Source organism: Squalius cephalus, assembly GCF_949319135.1.
Source record: "Squalius cephalus genome assembly, chromosome: 25".
In the NCBI taxonomy this organism is placed as follows: domain Eukaryota; kingdom Metazoa; phylum Chordata; class Actinopteri; order Cypriniformes; family Leuciscidae; genus Squalius; species Squalius cephalus.
Window position 1 is genome coordinate 14,542,381 of NC_137146.1, and position 22,602 is coordinate 14,564,982.

Genomic DNA, 22,602 nt, shown 5'->3' on the forward strand with positions numbered 1-22,602 from the left:
GAGAGGAAAAAAGATTGAACAGCCATTGCACATTCCTCGTTGCCCCATCCATCTTGCTTATAAGGTACATTTAGAGGAAAATATACTCCACTATCTCAGTGTGAAACCCTTCCACACCTGACCCAGCTCTCCTATAGCTTTCCTGAAGTTATCTGCAGATGGCACTTTGCTGGATAAGGTTTAACTTATATGATTCATCTGAAGCACACACTCAAGATACAGATTTCATGACATCTAAAGGCTTTAAGTGTCTCATACCAAGTGGAAGCCCTTGTCAGGGCCACTGTCCTGCAGAGTTTAGCTCCATCTCAAATGTGACCCTGGACCACAAAACCAGTCTTATGAGTAATTTTTTTAAAATTGAGATTTATACATCATCTGAAAGCTGAATACATAATCTTTCCATTGATGTATGGTTTGTTAGGATAGGACAATATTTGGTCGAGATACAACTATTTGAAAATCTGGAATCTGAGGGTACAGAAAAATCGAAATATTGAGAAAATCGCCTTTAAAGTTGTCCATTTCTATTGGCGATAGTGCTGCATCCATTCACAAAAATAAATGTTTTATATATTTAAGGTGGAAATTTACCAAATATCTTCATGGAACATGATCTTTACTTAATATCCTAATGATTTTTGGCATAAAAGAAAAATCTATAATTTTGACCCATACAATGTTTTGTTGGCTATTGCCACAAATATACCCGTGCAACATAAGACTGGTTTTGTGGTCCAGGGTCACAAATCAAACATGTATCTAATCAGCCAGTCATTTTAAAGCATTCCTTTAAACTTTTGTTATTTGACTGGGATACGCAGGACGGTGGCCCTCCAGGACTGGTGTAACCCATCTCTGAAAACAGGAACTAATCACAGGAAGTCAGAGCAGGACCAATAGGAACAAAATAAGAGTCCTAAGACACAAAACAGGGAACAGGGAACACGAAACAGGAATCATAACACTTGTATTGCATCACTGTGAAAACCCTCTTTAGGAACGTTTATTTTTAAGAGTGATGTATTTAATTCATTTTGCAATTCATATTGGACAAAAGCATCAACCAAATGCACAAATGTAATATATATATATATATATATATATATATATATATATATATATATATATTAAAATATAAATTAAATCATGTATTTTAATATATTTTTATGCATACATTAAATGTATTAAAAAACCTGAAATAACCACCATCCAATCCAGTTGAACCATGACAGGAAACGTATGCTCCTATTTGCACAATTAAAGGGTAAGTTCACCCAAAAATGAAATTTCTGTCAATAATTACAAACCCTCATGTCGTTCCAAACCTGTAAGACCTTCGTTCATCTTCGGAACACAAATTAAGATATTTTTGATGAAATCTGAGAGCTTTCTGAACCAGCCATAGGCCCGCCGGCTCAAAGTTGCAAGTGCGTATTTTCCGCTCACGGGCACCAGGGGGGTGCGAAACGACCACCATTCAACCCGAAATAAGTAATATAACCATTCCAATGACTCCGAAGCTGTTCAGTTAAGGTAAAAAAAGTTACTTAGTTCACCTTTAAAGGTGGGGTACAATGGTGTTGCATGTATTCAGAGTTGTTTACAGTGTTAAAGAGATGGATTCTCATGCTAAACATGGGCAAAGATTTAAAAAAATATTTTGGACGAATAACGGAGAATTTCTGTGCCGAAAATCTTACTTCCGGGTTGGTACAAGTTTTGGCTGTTTTTTTTTCGATCGTGGATCTAATGACGTAGATGAGAGTGGAACTCCTTATATCAGCATTTCTCTCGGAAAAGCTCGCCCGCGCACACGTCGACCAGAGGAGAGCGAGACCGCGCACATCAACGCGCTTCAACAGGAAATCATCGGCAGCCAGCGCTGCATAGGATTTGTTCAAGAATATCTCCAAAAAAGTGTGTTTTTGGATGTGAGGGAAAGCTTACCGTGTTCAGCTTTCCAAAGAACCCAGTGTTACAGGAACAGTGGATGCAGTTTGTTTTTCCGGACGGAGTGTAGCAAGTGCGGTTGTGTGTTCTGGTCATTTCAGTGACGAATGTTTTATTAACAAGGCCCAGGTCGACGCTGGATCTGCAAATCGTTTGCTATTAAAATGTGGAGCGGTCCCAGTGATAAAAGACCCCATTCATGTAAGTACAACTGGATCAGATTTCTGTCTTTTGCTGGAAATCAAGCACTACCGCTTGACTCTATAGCTCCGCCTCCAGGGCGTCGGCTTTCTCTGGAGAGAATCGGAAAGCTGTATTTTTCTTTTATAAATATAATAAAACTAAACACTTTTTGGAGATATTAAGGATGCACTACTACTCTATAGGTACTCAAGATTAACATGAGATTAGGTGAAACTGTGCATGTTATGTACCCTTTAAGGTTTAACCACTGTAGTCATATTGACTATTTAAACGATGTCTTTACTACCTTTCCGGGCCTTGAAAGTTGCAATGATGTTGCTGGTTCAGAAACCTCTCGGATCTTAATTTGTGTTCCGAAGATGAACGAATGTCTTACGGGTTTGGAACGACACGAGGATGAGTAATTACTGACAGAAATTTCATTTTTGGCTGAACTAACCCTTTAAAAGTCAAAGCACACACCATCTAAATATCAGAAATATAATTTGCTAATTAAAACAAATGAGTGACTGAACTCTTTCTAGTTCTGTTAATAAAACTTACATTAGAACTGCCTGACATATGGATACATGCATTTGTAATGAGCACAGTGCACATACGGCAATATGTGGCAGCTCAATAATTTATCCCAAAATGGCCTTCACCAATCTTCCAGATCTCATATACTGTTAATTCAGCGTTTTTTTTCCCCCTTTGCCTTTCGTAATAATGTTTTTTTTTTTTTTTTTTTTTTTGTGAATTAAACATCATAGTAATTGCCTGGAAACTGACAGTTTTGCAAATAAAATTAGTTAAGGCTTTCAGATTTGAATGTATTCTGAAAATATTGAAGTGCAGAGTAACATCAGGAAATTGAATATGAAAGACAGTTCTAAATAATGGGCATTATTAATGAAACACAAGCAGAACACAAAATTATGTGTAAATCCATTCGTATGTAAATTGTCACATTAAATTAAATGGGGCAAGTTATGTACAAATTGTTTTACTTACAATTTACACAGAAATTTATTCTGCTTGTGTTTCATGAATAAGGCCCAAATCTTCAACAAGCACACATGACATGAAATAATGCTGATCAGTTTAACTTAGAGAGCAGTGGAATGCCTCATAAAAGCTTAGTAGTATGAAGTACGGATGTACGGAAAGGGGCTGCAGAACCCCAACTACATGATGAAAGTCAGAAATGATTGATTATGGTTGTGAAAAAGATGGTCAAGGTGGTTAGTGAAACTAAAAGAATCTTCCCTGGCAGAGGACCTGGCAGACCAGATGGTGGAGGTTCATGCATACTGTCCTCCAGCTAAACTCAGTGTGTGTGTGTGTGTGTGTGTGTGTGTGTGTGTGTGTGCGTTTGCATGGGGAGAAATTGGGAAGAAGGAAAATTGGATCACTCTCTATGTAAAACTTTAGAATTTTACTACTCGAAATAACATTTTAACCCTAGAATGCATAGCTAAGTTTTACCCATAATAGAGTACAAATGTGCTTGCACAATTACAATTGTATTTAATTTTTTAAATACTTGTTCTGTAAAAAAAGTTATGTTTATACCTAACCTCAGATTGCTCCAGGTTGATCCAATCATAATATACTGTACTAGAAATTACATTTAATAAACACATCTGCAAAATGTTGTAAAAATAAATATTATTACAATTTAAAACAATTTAAACTTAAATCCGTTTTTTAATTGACTTTAACAACTAAAATCTGCCTTTTTACCTTAAAATTCAGATAACCACCACAATAATGCAGGTGGCACAATAGCAAGCCACACGATGAATCAAGCGACCTTGTTTGTAAAACATGTTCAATACATGTATATAGACTGTACACAGGGCCATACACAAAAATAATGCAATAAACATTAACTAAATAATACAAAATTTAACATGAAACACTCTAATGTACATTACTGATAAAAACAAATATATAAAAATATTTAATCATATGTGATGTGTAACACAGGGAATCCTTTTACTGTGACCTTAAACTTGATAGTATTTTACAGTGAAATTACCTATAATGTGCTGTCAAACCAAAGTTTTTTTGTAGTAAGGTATACAGTAGTAAGGTAAATTACAGTTTACAGTATTTTACAGTATTCTTCTGTAAAAAATATAAAACATTTTGGTTACACTTTATTTTAAGGTGTCATTGTTACAGTGTAATTATATATTTAAGTACTTAGTAATATTAAGCAACTACATGTACTTACTATAGGGTTAGGGTAGGATTAGGATTTGGTTGAGGGTTTAGTTGCATGTAATTATGCATAATTTACTGTTATTATGGTAAGTACATGTAACAAGGACTCTGTAAACTAAAGTGTTACCCATTTTTTTTGATAGATAGATAGATAGATAGATAGATAGATAGATAGATAGATAGATAGATAGATAGATAGATAGATAGATACTGTAGATAGATACTGTAGATAGATAGAAAAACAGAGATCTTTCTCCTCACCTACCTCAATCCATCCTTTTGTTTAGCAGCCCAGAGCCTTAAATGTTAAGTTATGTTAAGTTACGTCAGTCGCCAAAATCTTAGTCAGACACTATACAGCCCATTACGAGACCATATCGGCCTTCTACAGTATAATTGATCAGTGGATACTAACAAAGTACTTAAGCACTCTAGTAATACATCAATGTAAAATGCTTAAGAGAAAACACATTCATTCAACAACTGATAAGCAGAAAAGTGCATGCAATTGTTATCAGCTTCAGCTACTGATCTGATAAAGTCAAGAGACTGGTGTGTGTTTATTTAAAGAGAAAAGTCCCATTATACATGATGAAAATGCAGGAGAGATGGTGGAAATATACGGTACTGGGCGTGTCCATTGTGTTGCGTGGTACCAGGTGGTTTTGTTGACAACTGGGTAATGACTTCTCAGAGCCAGGAAATTACCACGGATGCCAAAACACTGCATTATAGCACCAGCCGAACTCACTGGGGAATAGGAAGGCATGATTAGCATGCTGTCTTCAGAGTGCTTGGTTTGTAATTAGAATCTTTATCTGTAAACAAACAACCTGTTTATGTCTTTTCCTCCTTGAACTCCATGCTCTCTGCGCAAGAGGAAAAACATGTTCAATCCTTGGCTCCATAGTGACCTAGTTCACCTTCAGGATATCTATGTAAAGAGGGGATCCTTTTCCTATTTAGAAGGTGCTTGAACACTTATTCCATCAATAACCAACCCGATCTCAAAGGAAAACATAACTATTTTACGAGGTGGCTATTTCATATTCATTCATACATTGTGAATTGTACAACATGTAACATTTTTATATAAAAAAGCATTAAGGGCCACCCCTAAACATAACCATCACTGGGGCATAAGCAGATCGTACGAAAACGTACAAACAAGATTGTACAAATTCATATGAATTCGCCACCCATTCACCAAAATGTAAAATAGTTACAAATTGCCATTAGACTGTGTTGAAATAACGAATCATTCTGGCATTTTTTATATATTTATTATTTATTTTTTAAGGGGCACCGGTGACAGTCCTGGAGTCCTGCCTAGCTTGGTGTGCTTGATGAGATAAAGCAGGGAAAAATAATGGGGGGAAGTTTGAAGTTTGTTTTCAAAGTGTAAAAATACAATGTTCAAATAGAGACCTATATCAAAATAATCTAATACAATCATCTCTGGGTTATGTATATAACCCGGTTCCCTGAGAAGGGAACGAGATGCTGCGTCAGTTGCTGATGCTATGGGAACGCCTTCATCTCCAGGAGATCCAGCTGGGAAAAATCTTGCAGAGGACCACTGGGGAAGCATGGCGACATATTTCCAGTCTACACTACCACTGCTAAAGCTGCAGGGAGCCGACAGAGATACAAAGGGGATCAATTGCAAAAAGCCCACCACTTCTCCAACAACTGTCCTTCCTTGAGCATCACCAACTGAATAACCTCTACTTCTGATCCTCTAGGGAGCTCTCTGTCTGATTAACAGGTCCCCTAAGGAATGTGCTGACAATATATATATATATATATATATATATATATATATATATATATATATATATATATACACACAAATCATATGTCTACACCATCGTCTCCAGACTTACTGTGCTAGAGGCAGTGACAGATAAGTAGTTGGACGATAATAACGATAAAGTCCACTCATCTACTCTGCCAATACACATTCCTAGAGAGCCTTCAGGAAGTGATAACATTTCTAGCCGCGTCTGCAGACATATCTGGCTGGAGGGGGCTAGAGTTAAGAAAGTGGGATGCTAATGGCAACAAAGTCCACTCTCCTCTTCTGAATAATCACCCTTCCTGATCAAAGCTACAAGAAGTGTGCTAACTCCAGCTACATCTGCACTATCACCTCCAGACCTATCTTGCTGAAGGGGGCTACAGCTGAGAAAGTGGGATGCCAATGATGACAAAGTTCACTCTTCTCTTCTGATTAATATCCACTTCTTGGTGATACCTACAGGAAGCATGCTAAAATATCTATAACTATGTCTGCACTATTGCCTCCAGACTCATTGTGCTGGAGGGTGACAGATAAGATAGTCCACTCTTTCTTTGTCAATTGTCCATTCCTGATGAACCTACAAGAAGCGTGCAAACACGGTAGTAACGATGTCTGCACTGCCACTGACCAAGTCCACTTCTACTCCATAACTCGCCTAATCCTTTAGGACTATAAAGCCAAATCTCACCTCCATACTCAATGGTACTGGAGGGGGCAACAGACAAGAGAGTAGGATGCTACAGTAATTGTGGTTCAGTCCAACTTCTACTCAATCAACACACGGGCAGCCACACTCGCCTTCTTACCCTCCTTACAAGCATTCATGCTTGGTCCAGGGTCAGAAGGAGTTACAGGGGCTGAAGAAGCCTGAATATAAGGAGGATGTAGCGTTTGAATGCCGCAGACTGAACCCACGCCTCTCTGAACCTTTACAACTACTGTGTCTAACAGCAATGCCCAAAGAGGCCAGAGGGCGAGAACGGGGCATTGAGGAGAAATTATTTCTCCTTCTCCTTTATCCCCAAGAGGTTAAACCACAGATGCTTCTCCACAGTAACCATTGCATCCATGGAACAGCCAATGGCACATTTGGTGGCAGAGAAGGTGAGATCTGTGGCTCTGTGACAGTCCCTCCCCTTGATCTAGGTGCTTCAGGAGTTCAGCATGTTAAGCCTGAAGCACTGCCATAGTGTGCCCACTAGACCTCCATAGACCTTGCCCACCAGTATAGATGTCATCTGACATGGTTTAGAAGGCAAGACTGGAGACTTCAGAGAAGATGCTGTACCAGGGGAAAGATAGCTTGTGAGCACCTTTTCAACCCGGGGCATCTTCTCATATTCATGCTCATGCAGTCCCTCCACATTTGAGTAATTCAAAGCAGTAGAGGTTACTAAATGAGCCGAATACAGTTTCGCCCATGATCACGACACCTCAGCATGGAGACCGGGGAGAAACAGAAAGCTCATGAGGGGGAGTGTCGATGACCTGCCAGGAAACACTAGCAGGTCATCACAACAACCCACTTGTCCAAAACGCAGCAGCTAGGATGATCAAGTCTGCCAAAAAATATGACTCTGATACTCTGTTTAATCTCATTGAAATGGCTGCCTGTACGGCACAGAATTCTGTATAAGATTCTAATACTTGTTTTTAAGGCTCTTCACAATCAGGCACCTTTGTAAATGTACAACATCACTAACTACTTTCAAATTTAGGCTAAAAGCACATCTGTTAAACACAATGTGAGAATGCTCATGATGGGGTTACGAGTGCGCCTGTGTCTGTTTTATGTGGTTCTATGAATTTCTATCTCTATGTATTGATTTTTGTTCTTTGAAACACTTTGGGTAACTCGTGTTGCATTAAACTGTGCTATATAATAATGAATAAATGAAAAATTAAAATGAAATGAAACACTCATTGAGTCTTGGAGTGACTTCCTCTTTTTTTCTCTGCCAACCAGTCTACACTAGTCTAACTGTGGAGTGGGTAATGAGCTCAACCAGCCCCTTGATTGTGGGTTAATGGAGGAGGCAAACTTACTGAAAATGTCTGCCTTAACTCCTGTGCCAATCCCCTCGAAAGAAGCCACAGAGCAGGTTTCTGGAGCTAGAAGGTGAAGCCTGAGAAAGGGACATGCAAGAAAGGGAGCTAAAAAAGTTAGCTCACCAGTGTGGAAGTTTTTTTGGATTCAGAGAAAATGACTCTTATATTCGTATATTAAAATTTAATGCATGGCTTCGGCAGGCGTGTATTAAACCTTGAAAAGCAAATGTACTGTGAATGAAAAAGCATCTGAAAAGACATCAACGTAAATGTAAAATTAACACAAGTTTCAAATGACAGTAAATTATATATATTTTCTGTTTTAAACAAGTAATCTGTTGAAGGTGCGATTAAACTTGAGAATGAGTCTGACACACTGTGTTAAAGACTTTAAAAAAAAAAAAAAAAAAAAAAAAAAAAACTTTTTGCAAAATTTACATTCAAAATCCACTTGGCTGAAAAATGAGTTTGAGTTTGCATGACGCTTCTGACTTTCGTCCTGCCACAGTAATTCAGCCAATGCTTTTAGTAGGAAGCGTTACTATGGGTGGGTTGACTGTGTCCTTCACTCAAGATGAGGAAAAAGTTTTTCTGCCAAGATACACGCCATAACCCTTGGTTCAATTTTAGACACATTCACATTCCATCAGTTTCCCACAGGCATCTGTGCCTTATCAATGAATGTCAGAGGCTTTGTCGGTTGGCGTACTAATGTGCATTAACCATGGTGACATTGCCTTCAAGAAGACTGCTGCTTTGTCTCCGTCTCTCGCTCTCCCAGAGCTCCCATATATCTCTGCACATTAAAACACAAGTCATCCTTTCATTTGTCTCTGGTTTAGAGGCATCCATCAGCACAGATATGAAGCAGGCTTCAGGGTCTTTTTCTGAGCCGCACTATATAGATTGATACCTCAAAATAGTCACAAAATGCCAGTGCTTATTCAAGTTGGCACTGATTGAACGACATTCAAGTCTCACTCAAAGAATTCACAGAATATGAAAGCTTAAAAAAAATGACCTGACAATCCTCTAGCTGGCCAATAAAAAATAAATACTTAACACTGGCAGAATTCGTTAACACTTTACAATAAAATCTTTAACATTAATAAATGCATTGACTAACATGAACCAACAATGAGCAATAGTCTTATATATATATTTTTTTTTTACAGTATTTATTATGTTAATGTTACTTACTAAAAATCAATAGAAAACAACATAATATATATGTAACGTGTTGTGTTTTCGTAATCCAAGATGCTTGATGCAGATATGAGCGATAGAGACCCAAGCGAAGCTGAGAAGCCTGGAAGCCCAAAGTGGAGCTACTGGTACATGGGTACAGGCTGAGGTGGCGACATGGGCCTGGAGAACTGAGGTGAAGCTAGGTAATTCATAACACCGCAACGAGCTGGGGATCGGAAAGCCCGAGGCAGAGACAGAGAGTTGCACAGGAGCAGGACGACACCCGTGGAGACGGCAGATCCAGGGGACTGGATGGAACCAGGAAGTCAGGCCGGAACATTGGAGGAGGAAGATCTCCAGACAGGACCGGAGTATCCAAAGAGATGGATGGGACTGGAAGTCCATGTTTCTTCTTTTTACTTACTTTGAGGGATGTTATCCTGTAACATGTTGTGTTGTCGCAATCCAAGATGCTTGACGCACATACAACATTTAAGAAGTCTTTAATTAACTAGTAGACTATACACAGGGTAAATACACACTAAATTACGATGATAACCGACAAAGGACATAACCAAACAGGGAGTATAAATAAACGGAGAACTAGACGAGACACAGCAGTAACTATAGAAACAAATAAAAACATAATCGGAAACCCAGGAAAACAAAACTAAACAGAGCAGGGAAACAGGAACTAAAGGAAACAAAACAGAATATCAAAATAAGGGTCCATGACCTGACAATATAAACAAACCTGCAAGCCAAGTACTTCCACTCTGAAGAGTCTCAGGAAGGTCACAAAGAAAAAGTTGCAGAAAACTTATATATATATATAATAACACAATATAATATTATAACACGTTATATATATCACACAATATAATACATATAAAACCTTGCATTCCTAACACCGTGTCCTAACTACACGCGATGTGACGCAGTGCAGCGATAAAAGGTATCTTTTCCATGTTAATCAACGTTTTTGAACTAACCACCTCAGATCTTGAAATTAAACAAATGAAAACAAGAACGTTCAAACTGTGAACAAACAAGTGTATTCTTTAACGAAGATTGTTTTAGTAACTCAGTATGCATTTTATCATGTTTAAATGGTGTAATATTTGTGGGTACTTATCCATTTTCTTGTGAGTGCTGTCAAGATAACTCTCTGGTGCTGTTCACTTGCCGCGAGAGCCCACCCACACGCTGTTCTGATTGGCTGTGGGTTTTGATTGATTTTGACGCATCTCGTAGTCCTGACGCTTCTGGTGTAGACAGGCAAATCGCTTGTCGCTGGAATCTTATCGCATCGCGTCTGGTTAGGACATGGTGTAAACATAGCCCTTCCACTCTGAAGGAGAGTCTCAGTCAGCTGACTGTAAGTAACATAAAAATAACTTACATTTCATATAGTTATTTAAAATAACAATTACAAAATATTTATCATTGAACACTTACTCTCAACATTTTTATATTTCCTGAATGTTATATGCTTTTGACCTGGTCGATTCTCTTCTCTTTGTTCTACTGTATGTGTATCACTGCACACGAGCACTTCTCTTGAATAGCAACTTGAGATAAGTGCAAGGCCAGCAGAGTCCTTGACTGTGTCTGAGGCACTATCAGCTCCGCTATATCGTTCACCTGGAGAGGAGAACAGCTTGATGGGAGACTGCCTGCTGCAGGATGGATGACCAGCCCCTTCTGCATCTGTTTTACCTGCAAGAGAAAGGTGGAATAGTTCCTGAGAGAACACAACTGAGGCAAAGAAACCAGGCAATGTCACCCAGAGATAATTTCAAATGTAGGCTACAGTACAATGCACTTTTCAGCCAAGCTCTTCTTATCATCAACACTTTATCAAAAGGGCTTTGTAAAAAGCTTCATTAGAGTTAGCATTTGCACTTTCAAAAATAATATATCAGCTCCTATGAACTGGAACTCCAATTACAGGGCCAGACACATCTCTCTCTCTCTCTCTCTCTCTCAAATTTTGTGGAGTATGATTCTGCTTAATTAATGACTCATTCCTTCACAGTAGGTCCATACATGCTGTGATAGTTCTCCTTTTGCTCCACAGTTGCTCTTAATTCAAGCATGTTTGGTCTATATGCTGGTTTCACGTCAAAAGTTTTATGACCCACAAGGGACCATCTATATAAAAAAGGGGGAAATCTATGCAGTGTTACATTTCTTTAACATAACATTATTTATTTCCATAGAAAGTACACATTTACCTTCCCTTGAGCGTTTTACAGTATTCTGGTAAACATCCCATTTGCAATTGGATCTTACAGAAAGCTTGTAATTGCATCAGCATTCAATGGCTGTGCTACATTTAAGGGGAGTGGGATCTTAATGGTATTTAGAGGACAGGTCCTTGAAGGTTTGTGGTTAAATTTCAGTGCCCTGTTCAATTAGCTCTGATCTTATATGCTTTTGTATGCTGGCAAGTGGATAGCAGTTTCCAACCACACATCCAAAAGTTAGTTCCAGTCCTCAAATTTGCAGCGTTCTGAGAACGTTGATATAGCAGTCAAACAGCCTTGAGACTTTTCACTGTTAGGGTTAGGGTTAGACCAGTTGACCAGTGGCGTAGTGTCTGGGTATGCAACGGTAACGCGACTTCAACCAATGGGGGCCCTTTGATTTTTTTTTGCATATGGGCCCAGGCTGACTTACTGCGCCACTGTATTTTGGCCAATATGCTTCCCTACTATTAGGCGAAAAAAGTATTGAAAAGAGTGGTCACAGAATTCATAAAACAGGAGGTACCAGAATGACCTCCTACTACCAGCGAGATTGTAAAGTGAGGCCACATGAGAGGATTTGTTAATGGCAGTGAAGGAACACAATTGGCACTGGTAGGTCAACATAATGAATGTAGTACATCTGGATTACAATGATATATATAACATATATATATATAACTTTTTAAATGCTCACAAAGTAATTATTCAAAAGAAGAACTACTCAGAGATTATGCCAATTTTGCACTCAAACTCTATGAGCGAGTCATTGAATCTTCACTCAACCAATTTGTTCAAAAATGCTGAATAATTCAGGAACAAAAGAAGTTTCTTTATGAGAGAGCCAATAAATCAACTGATTCATTCCAAAATGCTGAATTCAGGAATGACACGATTTGAATTATTCACTCAATCAAATCATTCAAAAGCTCATTCAGTAATCTATTTAGTAACGCCTCTAATGTGTAATCAAATTCAGAAACGGCCAGTTGATTCTGCTGTGGTTTTGTTCACCATGATTTCATTGGTGAGGCAAAAAATAGACAAAGTAAGTCATGATATTCAGACCAATATTAAAAATGTGACATCACTTTTATACAATAGTTCAATAAATAAAGTAGTTAATATTGAGTAACCCTGCTGAAAAATCCAGCATAAACCACAGCATGAATTCCAGGCTGGTTTACACTGGTTAGAGCTGGTATAGTGCTGATCTTGCTGGAGAACATGAAAGCATCTCATGCTAGTCCCAACATGCAAAACATAAGGACATATGTTGGTGAACAGAAATGCTGGATTTTCCAGCACAGAACTTTTTAACACACAAAATTGGTATTTCCGGCTCATCTACAATAAGAATATAAATTCAGAACTTGTGACCTAAAAGTGATTACGCTATAATTAAAAATTAGCATACATTCTTCCTCTTGATTATAAATTGATATGTGATGCTCAACAAGGCAAATATACTACAATAAAACTTGACTAATTAGATCATGCCAGACCTTTAGTTAGTGACACAGCTGTAGAGTGGAGGCTTTGCAGAATGCACCTTTCCTCTAAGCTGGCAGAGTGCTCTCATGGCCACATCATTAGAATTCGATGGGCTTAATTAGCAAGTCTATGCATATTAAAGAGCACAATGTAACATACCAAATAGTCTTGAAGCACAGCATGCAACTGATGTTCCCGAATCAACCAGCAAGGGTTTAACTAAGATTTCAGACATTACTGACAAGATGTTTGAACAGGATTAGACAAAATCAAGTGTAGCGTTAGTTCTGGCAGGTCACGTCAGTTATGCTTGCATCAGTTGACTCTCAGCTGATCCACGTTTACCTATAGGAATATGACGCTGTCACAGCATTCATATATATAAGTTCCATTTAGTATTATCAGCAGCTTTATCACGATGCTCAGGAGATAATTACTCACCTTCATTCCCAGCTCTTCCTCTCGTCCACATTCAGGATTTGGCATTCTGATATTCCTCTTCAAATCAGACTGATTTATGTTGTCACATTAAATTATTGCCATTAAAAACATTAATTATATCTGCAATACATGTTGGTTCTGTTCTGATTACCCTAAGGGGGTTATTGCTGCTCTCCCTGCTATTATCCATGCTAGGCTGCATGGATTGGCAGGGAGTTCTTGACCAGAACAGAATCATACTGCCAATCCAAACTGTATGCTAATTGTTATGTGTTCTGTGTAACTGGATGTGTTCTGACATGCTCTGACATTTGTGCTTATTTCTGTTACCTGTAACACTTTCATGGCTAAAGATTACACTGTATTCAGCACAAACTCTGCTACAATAATATGTGATCAGCATGTATGTAAAAGTTTGTAGTTTTGAGAAAATTACGTTTATGCGTGGTTTCTGAGTCACTGAAATAAGACCATAAAACCCATACTGATTATTTGTTCACAAGACTTTTGAAAAGTGTATCATGTAGTCTAGAATTTTTGCTTCTAAACTATGTGAAAATCATCCTGCCCACTCATTCACATAAAACAATATATTGATGTAAAATTTGTAAGACATGTTTTGTTTAAGAAAGCTGTATGGGAGGAGGACGTGAATCATCATGAATATTGATATGTTTCACACCTGGGAAGACAAAAACCCTCCCCTAATGGCCCTATCAGGTGGGACTGTGAGGGAACTTGAACAAAGAATGAGAGATTAAAAGAATGGCTTTTTGATTTGGATTTCTTTACAACACAACATAATCCAAAGATACATAATGAAGGACAAAAAGGCACATTATTGAGCACAATGATCTAAACAGAGAGACTTTGTGCCATTCCTGAAACAGTTCCTGCTCAACATACCTGTCATTTCCTAGATGTTTGCTTTTTTCATTTTATCATGTTCATGTACAGAGACTCATGTGAATGTTTAAGTCAGCAGGACTCATCAGTGGCATCTGGTCCCTGTAAAAAATCAACAACTGTGAACATGCTGATATCAAGAGAAACTATAGGGCTGCACGATTTGGGGAAGAAAATCTAATAGTGATTTGTATGGTTAAAATTGCGATTTAAAATTCACAAAAAATATACATTTAATGCACACCAAGTTTGTTGTGCCTTGTAGGCATATACTTGTAGGGCTGCATAAAGTAATAATAACAATAATAATAATTTTACTTTACAGAAATGCAGGCAGCCTATAACTTTAAATCATTAAAAAGGAACACTTCAGTACACTACAGAAATATATACTGTATGGATTATCATATGTTACTTCAAACGTTTTCATTCATTATGACGTTATGAAATGAGATTGGAGTAAAAACGTGTAGCCTAATGTTTGGCGCGTTTTTCTTTTCAAATGCACAGCGCGAGTGACCCAAGCTCACAGCGCGTGCTGAGAGCCTTTACTGAAGCTATCAAGCCGCTCCTCACTATGAGCAGGTGCTTGAGAAACTGTACCTCTCGTTGCTTTCATACGGATTACTTAAACAGAGAATATTTGTGTTGCCAGTAAGTTACTGTAAAAAAAAACCTTGAAATGTCTAACAGTGTATCAAAGAAACTTAGTCCATACCGTGATTTTGGGGGTGGAACTAAAAGTTACAGCATGTCTTCGGGGGCGGGACCATTTGTTTGATTGACCAATAGCAGACGAAGGAGTGTTTGGAAACACCAGAATTATTTTCTGCCTGGTGATTCTCATGACACAGTAAAAATATAAATTCACTGCTATATTACAATTGTGAGATTATGTACAGAAGACATTTGGCAGAGGAGAACCGTTCATGTGCATTGAAGAGTGGCAGATATCTGCTGTGGCAATGGCATTTTCATTTGTTGCTTTAAACTTTCAGATGTCTTTCCATGTTATCAGTCTTTCTCTGAACAAGGATTCTGCTTCGTGTCAGACATCCAGACTGAAGGAAATTGGAGGCTAGAGACATCGGGGGAGACTCCTGAACCCATCTTAGCCTTCTTGAAATTCACAGCGGAACAGCACATTTCAACGTAAACTCAGACGGCTGAACTGTGTCTGAATCTCATGACAAGGACAAAAAGACATTTGTCACAAACATAATTTAGCAGGAGATATGTTCTTGTTAAATGTGTTTGGACGCTTTAAGTGAAAAATACTTCAGTAAACTGTATAATGTATTGTAAATAATGTAATATGTAAATCTATCTATCTATCTATCTATCTATCTATCTATCTATCTATCTATCTATCTATCTATCTATCTATCTATCTATCTATCTATCCCTTCCCCCTTCCTCTCTCTCTCTCTCTCTCTCTGTGTGTGTGTGTGTGTGTATGTGTCGCAATCTCTGTGAGGACCAGTTTGAGTTTTGAACCATCAAAGTGAGGACAAAGAAAGTCAGGGAAATCAGCAGGAAAAAAAGGGGGGAAAAAAATAAAGAAAACAGCTGTTGCAACAGTGTTCAAGTGCGTGAATAGCTGTTGGCGCTCTGCCTTTATAAAGCCGAGCAGAACACCAATTTAACTGAATCTTCTTTAGGCCATTGACATGTCACCATCTGAACAAGCCTGACACACTCCTCACCATAGAAAAGACATCTTCAGCGGATGGCATCACAAGCTGCTATTGTGAACACACCGTGTATATATTGTTCATCCAATGTATCACTGAAATATTTACATTTTGTGTTTAGGGTATTTAAATTAAAAGTTATGTTATGATCTATTATTCTCTCTTACTGTTAGTAAGGGCTGACCAAAAAAAGTTTGCATTTGCAACAAAACCCATGCATTATACCAATCAATGTCCTCACAAAGACAGACTTACAAACATGTGTATGAAAATTTTGTTGCAATAGCCATTTATTTTAATGAGATGCATGTGTTATCTTATTTTACAGTTCTGTATATCTTAAATTCAAACCAACCATGTCAAGTTCACACACCTCATCCTCACACACACCTCTCTCTCTTTCCGTGGGTCTATGGAATTGTCAGTCAGCAGTCAATAAAGCTGACTTTATTCCAGCCTTTGCATCTCATTCTACTCTTATTATCTTGGCCTTGACTGAGACCTGGATTCGTCCAGAAGACTCAGCAACCCCTGCTGCTCTCTCTAACAACTTCTCTTTCTCTCACACCCCTCGCCAGTCTGGAAGGGGTGGGGGTACAGGGTTTCTCATTTCTAACAATTGGAAATACTCAGCGCTCTCTTCTCCTTTGCAACAACAACTCATTTGAATAACATGCTATTACACTTACAACTCCCAATAAGATCCATATTGTAGTCATTTATCGCCCCCCAGGTCAGCTGGGAAGCTTTGTAGAGGAGCTGGATGTGCTGCTGTCCTCTTTTCCTGAGGACGGCACCCCACTTGTAGTCTTTGGTGACTTCAACATTCATCTCGAGAGGCCGTATGCAACAGACTTCATCTCTCTCCTAGCCTCTTTCGATCTCAAACGACTCATCACCACAGGTACTCACAAATCAGGCCACCAACTGGACCTGGTTTACACACGCAACTGCATCACAGACAACATTTTGGTGAGACCTCTCCATGTTTCAGATCATTTCCTCATAACTTTCAGTCTACAACTCTCTACCCCTGCACCACCAACCCCCCCACCAGTCACTTTCAGACGAAACCTGCGCTCACTTTCTCCCGCCAATCTTTCCTCTGCCGTGTCATCTTCTCTTCCCTCACCCTCACAATTCTCATCTCTGAATGTGAATACCACAATGGATACCTTATGCTTCACTCTAACCTCTTCTCTAGACAATATCTGCCCTCTCTCCTCCAGGCCTGCACACGCTACTCCCTCTAACCCCTGGTTATCTGAGATTCTTCGTGAACACCGGACCGAACTCAGGGCAGCAGAGAGGAAATGGCGCAAATCAAAAGACACATCTGACCTGAGTATGTATAAATCTCTCCTCTCTTCCTTTTCTGTTGATGTTCATGCTGCAAAATCTTCCTACTTCCACAACAAGATCAAAAGCTCCTCTAACACACGATCACTCTTCAAGAAATTCTCCTCTGTCTACCTCCACCACCACCCACCTCATCTGTAACTGCTGACGATTTTGCTAACTTCTTCATCAACAAAACAACAACTATCAGCAGTCAGTTCTCAGCACACACACAGGAACCCAGACCGACCCCTTCCATGTCCAATAACCCTCTCTCCTCCTTCTCTCCGCTAACCGAGGAAGAAGTATCTACACTTCTCCTCTCCAGTCATCCTACCACCTGCCCTCTAGACCCCATCCCCTCACACCTTCTACAAGCCATCTCTCCCACACTTCTACCAGCACTCACACACATCATCAACTCATCCCTCCAGACTGGCACTTTCCCTACAGCATTCAAGCAGGCTTGGGTAACTCCACTGCTGAAAAAACCAACACTAAACACTTGTAGAGAATTACAGACCTATCTCTCTACTACCATTCATTGCGAAAACACTTGAAAGAGCTGTTTTCAACCAAGTAACATCCTTCTTGTCTCTGAACAACCAGCTGGATATCAACCAATCCGGCTTCAAGAAAGGGCATTCAACTGAGACTGCATTACTGTCGGTCACAGAAGCCCTATGGATCGCAAAAGCTGCTTCCAAATCCTCAGTTCTCATTCTCCTTGATCTGTCTGCTGCCTTCGACACTGTGAATCATCAGATCCTTCTGTCCACCCTCTCATCACTGGGCATCACAGGTACTCCTCTCCACTGGTTTGAGTCCTATCTCACAGGTAGGTCCTTCAGGGTCGCATGGAGAGGCGAGGTATCCAGAGCACATCAACTGACCACAGGGGTTCCTCAGGGTTCAGTTCTTGGACCCCTGCTCTTCTCCATCTACACCACATCACTGGGACACATCATACAGGCACATGGTTTCTCTTACCATTGCTATGCTGATGACACACAGCTCTTCCTCTCATTTCAACCAGATGATTCCACAGTAGCTGCACGGATCTCAAGCTGTCTGGTGGACATCTCAGCATGGATGAAGGAACATCACCTGCAGCTCAACCTGGCAAAGACTGAGATTCTCATCCTCCCTGCCAATCCGTCTCTACAGCACGACTTCACTATCCAGCTAAATTCATCATCAATCACCCCATCAAGGTCGGTCAGAAGGTCGGTCACTCGATCATGCCGATTTGCACTGCACAACATCAGGAAGATCAGGCCTTTCCTAACTGAGCATGCAACACAACTTCTCGTCCAGGCCCTGGTCATCTCTAGGCTTGACTACTGCAATGCTCTTCTGGCTGGACTTCCTTCATGTGCAACTAAACCTCTACAAATGATTCAGAACGCTGCAGCTCGTCTTGTCTTCAACAAGCCCAAGAGGGCCCACGTCACTCCTCTGTTCATCTCTCTGCACTGGCTACCTCTCGCTGCTCGCATCAAGTTCAAGGCATTGACGCTTGCTTACAGATCTATCACAGGCTCAGCTCCCTCCTACTTTCACTCACTCCTACGAGCCTACATCCCTACCAGAAGCCAGGATCGGTCAACGAGCGACGTCTCGTGGTTCCATCACAGAGAGCCACAAAATCACTTTCCAGAACATTCTCATTCACAGTTCCATGCTGGTGGAATGATCTCCCCACCCTCATTCGGAATGCAGAATCCCTGACAACATTCAAAAGACAGCTGAAAACCCATCTCTCTTCCGTGAGCACTTAACCTCATAAAAAAAAACCAAAAAAAACCTTTCCTCTTCCTTTTTCCTTTAAATCCTCGCTTATCGGGCTTATGTTACTCTGAATAATGCCTGAACTTCGTATTTTGAGCACTTCTTGCGTTGTTTTTTGCCTCTTCACGACGACTCGCTTAATTTAGTCCTAATTTGTACGTCGCTTTGAAAAAAGCGTCTGCTAAATGACTAAATGTAAATGTAAGTTGATTTCCAGAATTGTTATTCTTCATAACATAAAAAATATGTAACTATTAATAATATAAAAAATAATGAATAATATAAGATAAATAATAATAATAATTGGGAGCTCTCTCTCTCTCTCATATATGTCACATACTGGCTTGACTTGATAATCCAGATGAAAGAGGCTTGACGCTGATGAACGATGAAATCACATTTAATAAACACAAGGAACCATCACAAGAAAGACCAGCACAAAACGTTAACACACGACAAAGAGCAGAAGATGACTGAGGGTTTAAATACACAAAGGTACAGGGGGTTTAAATACACACAGGAATCGTGACAATATATTTTGCAATAGCCGATTTTTAATGAGAATTTTCAGTTCTGTATATCTCAGATTTAAGTATGCCAAGTTGATCTCTAGACCACTATATTTAAGTGTCATTGAAAAGGACAGCAGATATGTTTTATGCATAGGGTATATGTATCCCCCAGCAATCACAGCCTAGAGACTCTTCTTCACATAGACTCCACACAGGGATTTCAGCAAGATGGACTGTATGTGGGCACTGGTTTGACTGATAATTAGACAACATCAGTATTCATTCCAAGTTGACAAATAGATTGCAGCTGTCCCTCTAGTGCTGATATCAAGCCCTGCTCACATGGTATATATGTGTTTTTCTTTTAATATGTCAGGGGATAAATAGCCATAATTTATCAAAATTGATTCTGAAACCATGTTGCTTTGTTGGAATATAATACACATTTCCTTATTGTTGTTTTTTAAATTGTTCAATTACATACATTTCTCTTTCTGTCGTTTCAATTCAGAATCCTGACAGTTCAGTTTAAATTCACACTCATGAATTACAAGTAAACCCATTCTAAATTCCAAACGTGTTTTTTAAATGGCAGCGGGTTATTACTGAGGTTTCCTCAGAACAAAGGCTGAACAGAACTGTGGGCAGTGACTAAGATGATCTATTGCTGAGATGAGTCATCTGAGCCAGAGTTGAATCAGCTCATTATGATGATGGTACACAGCAAAACCCTGAGGCTCTATACTCACTGCCAGACTGGCCTTTTATGCAGGAGCCTAAATGCTCTTAGCTAAATACATAGCCTTTATACCTGGTATCTAATGAGGGACAAACTCACTTCAGTAGCTCTCTTACAGAGTTCTCAAAAAGGAGGTCCTCTTAACCTGTCTGCTGTTTGTATACCTAGGGCAATCTGACCTTTAAAGGGAAATGAACACTGGTTTACAAGTGTGTGTGCCAAAGGGATAAAAGCACACATATAATAGCTCTGATCCAATTCCTAGTAAGCTGTCTATGAGGGCAGAATCTAACTCAGGCTCTAAATCTGTTGCTTATAAGGTTCCATGCCAATTACGATAAAGCTTATGTTCTTCCCTACTCAATACCAACATGACAATAAAAGCAAACACAGTATCATATGATCTTAAAGGAGGAATATTTTTCTTTGAAGAACAAATATCTAGTTCAGTCATGAAACTCTAGATGTTGCAGGCTAATAGATACTTTACATGCAATCTACAAGCAATCACACCTACCACATGCCACAAGCAGATTTGCCTCTGCTGATTCGGCAGCCAATGAGATTGCTTTTAAATAGTCATTTAAAAAGCATTTAAAGAGTTTACTGTAGGCTAGTCCTGTAGGGCACAAACAGAGTTCCTCTGAAACCCTTCACCTTCCCCAGCTCCACCTGCCTAGATCTGGTACAGGATTTATGTCTATTTAAGCAGTGACATATCTTATGTGCTCACAGTGTGTCTGTATATCAACTGGCAGTGGCAAGTCCATACTTGCCAAACATGCCAAAACTACTTTGGGAGTTACATGATTAAAATACAATCTATTGTCCAAACTACATTAACCTTTCACAGATGCCCAGAAGAGATGCTCTTCTATAAATATAACATAAACTAAACAGATTGTCTGACCCACAGCCTTTGCTTAAGGTTCAAGTTGGGTGATATTTTTATACACCTAAAGCCTTTCACACTAACAGTAATTTAATCGGTGGAGGTCAGCAGTAGCTTTTTTTTTTTTTTAAATCTGATCACAAATGAGATAGATGCACTGGTAAAAATGTCAAGAAATCAGTTTTCCAGTGACTAAAAAAATGAACATAGCACAGGGACAAGCATTTGTAAATAAACTGCAGCAGTGTACTATCATATTACATTTTAACAAAATGAACGATTATCAGTTGTTTATGCATGCTAGTTAAGAGCGGGGGTTTGGGCCTCTAAAGATGTGTGCCTGGGGCAACAATTGCTTGTCATGCAGATTTGACTGTGATGCTAATACTGACATCTTACAATTATTTCATGTCATTATATTACAAGAAATTGGACAAAGATACCCTAATCATGTAATCTTAAATACAATTGATTTGATTGATTAGCACCTTTATTAGTACAAACAGAGTGGTCTTACTCTATCCATTGATATATGGGCTCCTTCATCTGTGTGTCATCCATTACCATTTCCATTAATAGGGCAAATAACAGGAATAATCACTCAGGAAATACCTCATCCTGATGAATGGTCTTTGGCTTGAACCTGAATTAGGCAGCATTTGGCTGTACATGGACTGAGCAACGGAGTAGCTGAAAGGCAATCAATGAGGTGGAGGTTCTATATTTACTAGCAATACCCTTCCTGAAATCACTGGATCACACAAATTGATGCCCTTGAGTTATTATGCCTTCTGGCGAACACAAATGGCAATAAAGCATGATGTGAAATCCGAAAATCTGGGATGAAGTTCAGACAAGATTGATCCCTTTTTTTTTTGTAATGCATTTTAAATGCTGCCTGTAGTGTCTTGTAAGAGACGCATCAGAAATGATCTTGCTGTCGAAAAGGATATTTCACTATCTATCTATCTATCTATCTATCTATCTATCTATCTATCTATCTATCTATCTATCTATCCGTCTATCCGTCTATCCGTCCATCCGTCCATCCATCCATCCATCAGTGGTGTGTAGTGGTGTTTTAAAGGCACACTATGCAGTTTCCGTTTTTGTCAAACAGCGACCTCTAGAGTCGCT